The sequence below is a fragment of the Mandrillus leucophaeus genome, unplaced genomic scaffold, assembly GCF_000951045.1.
Source record: "Mandrillus leucophaeus isolate KB7577 unplaced genomic scaffold, Mleu.le_1.0 Scaffold650, whole genome shotgun sequence".
In the NCBI taxonomy this organism is placed as follows: domain Eukaryota; kingdom Metazoa; phylum Chordata; class Mammalia; order Primates; family Cercopithecidae; genus Mandrillus; species Mandrillus leucophaeus.
The window spans coordinates 1408366-1415443 of NW_012107031.1; positions in this window are offsets into that span (position 1 = coordinate 1408366).

A 7078-nucleotide genomic window follows, 5' to 3' on the forward strand; every position below is an offset into this window, starting at 1 on the left:
TGTGCAGAATCTGCCACCCTGTCCTTTGTAGGGTGTTGGCATTCCTGTTTGTTACTGTCTTATTTTGCTAGGGCTGCCATAACAAAATACTACAGACTGGGGAACTTAAATAACAGAAATTTATTTCTAACAATTCCAAAAGCTGGAAATCCAAGGTCAAGGTGTGGGCAGATCTGTTTCTCCTTTGGCCTCTCTCCTTGGCTTGCAGATGGCCATCTTCTGTGTCCTCATGTGGTCTTCCCTCTGTGCACGCATCTTTTCCTCTTCTTATAAGGACACCAGTCATGTTGGATTAGGATCCACTCATATGACCTCATTCAACCTTAAATACCCCTTTAAAGGCCCTATCTCCAAATATAGTCACATTGGGGGTTAGGGCGTCAACATATGAACTTTAGGACACTTGCCCGTTAACCCCTGATAGCACCAACCAGGGATAACAAAAACAGTCCCACACATTCTCAAGTGTTTTCTTGTACTTTAAGTGGAATTCCTATTCTGAAGTACAATGTGCAGAATTTCCACATCTTTAAATAGTTACAAATACCTATGCACTTGCCAATTTGGCTATCATTTTCTGACAACAGGCGAAACATTTATCTGAGAAAAGTGACTTTTCAATGGACTCTGGGAAATCCAAGGCATTACTTACATCATTAGATAAAGCTGACAATATCTCTCTGTTCAGAGGTTGCTAGCCCTGAAACAATACACTATTAACACAGGCAGAAGGATTTAAAGTGGGTATTTATGTATTGCCTCCCTGGATCTAATACATTTTTTGACAGGTGAGTATTATAAAAGTCAATAACATTCTGCTCTGAAACCTAGTATAAAAAGAATTTAATAAGGAATGTAAAGGGAGGAGGAGTCTCAGGAGAATTAAAAGATGGGTTCCAGATAGAGGAAGAAGACAAAGGATTACCCTCCAGCAGAGTTGCAGCTGTGATATTAAACGCATTAACCTGGACAGGTGCCGTGGCCTGCACCTGGGAGGATCGCTTGAGCTCAAGTTTGAGGCTGCAATAAGCTCGAACTGGGTGACAGAGCAAGACCCTGTCTCTAATAAATATACAAATGCATGAATGAACAAACACATTAACCAGTAAGTCATTTGCATGTGATTTCCCTATTAATACTCACCCCATGTACTGAGTAGGGACAGTTTTAAGCACAATGCTCTAAACATTCCATGTATACTATTGTTTGATTTAATATTGTGAAAGGGCAATTCAAATATAAAGATACTTCTGCAGTTCTCCACTCTTCTTCAACACACTCCCCGACCCATCCCACCACACACACTTCTTAATCCAACCTGGAGCAGACAGAGGCATGTGCAAGAAACCATGGTAGGTAACCTAGGAAAGTGACAGTGGGGGTGCTGAGTAGGGGGCTTTTTTGGAAGTTATTTAGGAGGTGATATCTACGGAATTTGGTGTGCGGTTGATTATGGGATAAGGGAAAAAGCATAGTCAAAGGCGGTGCCAAGGTTATAGTCTCATGCAGCTCATTGCCTGGGGATGCCATTCACTGCAGTAGAAAATACAGGAGAGGGAATAGGTTCATGAATTCAAAAGAGATCTATTGGGCTCTTCCCCGGGCAGGAGAAGGTTTTGCTGAGGGCCTTCATTCCCACTACCTCCTATGGTATTGTGATCATCCTCAAGCTCTTTCTGTCCATCTCCTCAGGAGTAAAAAATTGGAATACGAATCCCTTCCACACACAGGATGATTGTTAGGTGAGAACAGATGTGACGGTGTTTGGTTTGTGGGAGGCACTTGCCGTATACTCCTCTCCCTTACCTTCTTTTCTCCTTCCAACTCTAGATTTATATAATTCCACGAATTCCATTCAACTTGACCCTTGAAAATATAAGATTATACAAGGAAGAGTTAAGAGCAAAGGATAAAATACAGGAGACTAAAGGAGGTGATGTCTGGTGGGTGCGCACTGATGGTAGATCAACCTTAAATCGGAGGGTAGGTGCAGAGTTGAAGGTAGTGTGTAGGGTGTTGGCATCAGAAGAGAGTACAGAAAGATATCCTGGAGAAATGTCGCTGTTTTCACAGTTTGGCAAGCACCCTGCTTTCCAGCATTTGGTATATTTAGAAATGAATCAGGTGCTCTTCTCAGGCCATGTTTCATAATGTGTACTCAAACCTCACATTTCCAATGGGTATCCTCCTCTCTCAGGGTCCTGCCTAACTTGAGACCAGTTTTGTAGCTTTCTATATCTTTGGGGTTCCAAGAACTAGAACTGGCCCCCAAGCACCGAATTCTCCTATAAAGCCAGGAATGAGACCTGCCTAATCTTGATCTTTTGTCTTCTGGAGGAAGACTGGCTTGCAGAGGTAGGGGTGGGGGAAGATAGGAGGTGCCAAGATGAGAAGATTTGACAACTAACTTTAGAGAAAATCTGTGGCCAAGGAGGAAAAGCGACCCATAACATTCTGGAGCGAGGCATTTGGCACCTAGGCACTCTCTCCCTCGGAATTAATTCCAAATGGTTCACAGCACAGAGTATCTAGGCTTAGAATCCACTGTTACATCCACGTTTATTCATGTTAAATCTAATTGGTACAAATATCGCTTTATGTTTGCATAAAGATTCCTGGAGATTATGCAGGGTTGGTTTGCTCTGCAGCCTTTCATTTTGCTGCCGTCTTACCATACAGCTGCCTCTGGAGCCACCTGCTGACACAGCATGGAATTTTGAGCATTTGACCCAACTAAGGAAAGTGCTATCCCAGGCTAACAAGAGAGAAGCCATAATCATGCCACTGTGCTCCAGCCCACTTGATTGATCCCCTGGGTTTGCTGTAGCACCAGAGCCAAATCATCTTGAACAATTCTTTCCCCTCCCAAAGCCCACACCCACTCTCCCAGCCACCTTCAAAAGAGATGTTGCCATCTCCCTAGCTAACCATTTCGATATAGGCAAGCCTCTGCGTCAGGACTCTATGCTTCTTGGGCTTCCAGTAGCTTTGGTGTTCTGTGCCAGCCTATACTCACTCCCTAAGCTATGCCTCTACTTTGTTTCGCTCCACCCTAGAGGTGCTGAGTCAGGTGCAAAGTACTTAGAGCAATGATCAGTTCAGTAACAATTCTCTGCATACATTTCCAGGCCCAATGATGCAGGAAGCAGAGGGAGGGGAGAGGCTGGAGAGAAGAAAAAGAGCCAGAGATCTCCTGCAAGCACCAGAAAGCCCACTACTAAAAATAATCACAGCAAACCCCATAACTCTGGAAGATGAGTATTATTGTATGCAAGTTACTGAGGCTTAGATTCAATTTCTTGGTCAAGAGTCACAGATCTTGTTTCTGAGGCAAAGAATTTGCCTTGATTATTGTTACAGTAGGTGGGTAGTCAGCCATGAGCAGGGCAGGAGAGTGCCCCCCAACCCCTAGTCAGGAATGCCAGGTGACCATCATGTGATAGTCACGCCTCTCTAAAATAATAGTTGGTTGCAGCTTGTGTCTAGGAAAACCAGTCTCCCAATAAATAGAAACACCTGAAACTGGTGATCAGCAGCTTCCGGTAAGATCTCAGGAGTTGGGCGCATGGGCTCAAGCATACACACTAAGAGGCAAAATGGCAGAGTTTAACTGGTATATGACCTTCCTCTAGGAACACTTGACTGGTAAGGGAAAAACACCTCAAGTCACTAAGAGGCAAAATGGTGGAGTTTAAATGGTATATGACATTCCTCCAGGAACTCTCAACTACTGAGGGAAAAACTCCAATCAGTAAGAGGCAAAATGGCGGAGTTTAAATGCCTGAGTAAGGGAAAAAAATGTCTCAATTGAACATGGGTGCAACTCCAGTAAACACACTGTGCATGCTCCCCTCCCAAATCCTGGCAGGCCACTGTGTATGTGGACAGCCCACCCCAGGGAAGAATCAGGGGAGAAGGGACACAAGACCCCAGAGGCATGCCAACGTATAGAACCCCAAGTCAAATATCAGACCACATACTTGATCTCTCAAGTCACCTGCTTGGCCCTCTTCCAAGGGTACTTCCTTTCACTCCTGCTCTAAACTTTTTTTCTTTTCTTTTTTTTTTTCTTTTGAGATGGAGTCTCACTCTGTCACCCAGGCTGGAGCGCAGTGGCTGAACCTCAGCTCACTGCAACCTCCACCTCGCCGGTTCAAGCAATTCTCCTGCCTCAGCCTCCTTAGTAGTTGGGATTACAGGCACACACCACCACACCCGGCTAATTTTTGTATTTTTAGTAGAGATGGGGTTTCACCATGTTGGCCAGGCTGGTCTCAAACTCCTGACCTCAGATGATCTGCCCACCTCGGCCTCCCAAAGTGTTGGGATTATAGGCGTGTGCCACCGTGCCCAGCCATTCCTGCTCTAAACTTTTTAATGAACTTTCACCCTTGCTCTAAAACTTGCCTCAGCCTCTCCCTCTGCCTTATGCCCATTGGTGGAATCCTTTCTTCTAAGGAGGCAAGAATTGAGGTTGTTGCAGACCTATACAGATTCGCCACGGCTAACAGTGTAACCTCATACTGCCCCTCATGACACAGCTTTGCACCACCTGCCAATTAATAGCCTCAACTCATTGTAACCACCTCCTCCCTTAAAATGCAAACCTACTGGCAGTAGTATAAAACCTCCTGACAACGGACAACTTAGTACCAGCTGTTCTGATTGTATAATCAGCTCAGTACCAAACCCGTATCTTCGAGGACAGGGGAATTCCTGTGCACTTGCAGGAAGGAGGAGAGATCGTCATTGTTTTCCTTGGGCGGTGGTGGGAAATCAGCAGAGTTAGGAAACTTGCCATCTGAGGCAAACAGGAGGTGCAAGGAAGGGGATCAGATTGGTAGACAGGAGGGTTGCTTTTATTCAATAAAGAATTTGGCTGGTCTTTGTCACTGGTTCCCAGAAAGGGGCTTTTATCGCGAGTGATAGGACCACCTCTCCGACCTCACCTGCATTTAAGCTAATGAGGCTACTCTTGGTGAGCCCCTGGAGAGTTTACACAAATGAGATGATAACTCAGGGTAGGGTCTGGCCGCACCAGAAAGGCCACTTGTTTGATTAGACTTTGAGTCCCAGCTACTTAGGAGGCTGAGGCAGGAGAATCACTTGAGCCCAGGAGTTTGAGGCTACAGTGAACCGTGATTGTACCACTGCACTCCAGTCTGGGTGACAGAGCGATACCCTGTCTCTGAAAAAAAAAAAGAAAGGAGAAGGAGGGAAAGATACAGGCAAATCTCTAGCCCCTTTCACCACCCGGTGCAGCCACTACTTTTACCTTCCAATGCTAGATTGTGATGTGTAAGGGAAGGCAGTGTTGGTGGTTTACTAAATCCAAGACGAGAGATTTTTAACTGGGGATCCTCGAGTCCTCTGCCTTCCCCACATCCTTGGCTGGGCTTCAGAGTGTGTCTGAGGAGCCCTTCATATTACATGCAAAGCCTTTGTAAGTCCACCTATTTTGTTTTCTGGAGAGAGTATCCAGTCAGGGTTTTAAAAGGAAACAGATGGCATACTGAAAGACGGACAAGAAGGAGTTACCTGTATCACCCCTTCCCATGCAAAGGGGCAACTGAAGCCAGTTTAGTGAACTGTTTACGGAGTTGTGAACAGGATTGTGCACCAAAGTGCACCAAGGACTCAGCAATGCTGTGAAGGCATTCTACCTGTGGGCCTGAAGCGGAATGGAGAGGGAGCCATTAGCGGAACCCAGGGAACTGCAGCCTTGGGATAGGGGTCACCCAACTACATGCGTGGACTCGGGTAGAGGCACAGTCTCTGCCAATCACAACTGGCTGAGAGAGGACCCGTGAACAGGTATCCACCCCCCCCCAACCCCCGCCAGCCCATCTCCAGCCAATGCCTCTCATTGGCCTAACCAAAACACAGAGGAGGGAGTCAGGGTAACATATTTCATAAAGATCAATCTCAGTTCATAAAGATCAGTCTCAGCCTACAAAGATCAGCTTCCTTGGGCATAGAAAAGGTCAGATAATACATTTGAAGGGAACAAATTAAAACTAACCAGCATAAGGTCCAAAGTTGTTATCAAATTCCTGCAGAGGTACCTGCCAATAAAATGTTCAGAAGTACTGTCTTTATATCCCACCCAGAGAACCTTCTTCCATTTACAGCCCAAGTCCTCATTAAATCCATATTCTCTTTCTCTTTTGGTGGAACTTTAAACAAATTTGTTCCTGATCATCAGAGGTTCTGGGTGCCAACACCAACTGGGAGCCCATTTCTCATTATTTTATGTAGGGAAAATTACAGTACATTGCAATTCAACCCCAAACCTCCAAATAACCTCCTAAAGTGTAACTCAAATATATAAGGAACATGAATACTTATAATGTTAGAATATAAAATGCTTAAACTTTGCTTCATGATCACCAAACAATATGGTTGTTAAGAAAAAGCTGCTTAGTTGGTAGTAACATGACCTTTGTCATGCTCATCCTAAAACACGGGCAATTTCTGTTTTTAGGCAGGCTCTTGCTCTGTCACCTAGGCTGGAATGTAGTGTGGTGTGATCATAATTCACTGCAACCTTGACCTCCTGGGCTCCGGTGATCCTCCCACCTCAGCCTCCTGAGTAGCTGGGACTACAGGTGTGTGCCACCATGCCTGGCTAATGTTTTTATTTTAATTTTTTTTTTTGTAAGTTGCCAGACTGGTCCCGGATGCCTGGGCTCAAGTGATCCTCTCACCTTGGCCTCCCAAAGTGCTGGGATTACAAGCGTGAGCCACCTCGCCCAGCCTCAACATGGGCATCTTGTTTGCTGGCATACGACATGCTCTTCATAATATCTACAGCAGTGCTTTTCAGCCCTCTTTTCCTTATATTCCCCACCCCATCTTTTCAGACATTTTTTATTAACCACTCCCCCTCCATTAAAATGTAACACCACAAATATATCATATAACTGTTTTTAAGTCTTCTGTGATGTATGTCTGTGCTTTATGCAAGAAAAGAGTATTTTTTTCATGCTCCCCCGAACTCTTTTGTCCCCTTGGAGGCGATTATCACCACTGTTGAGAATGCACGATCGATGATATTTCTGATGTTTCACCAATTGTA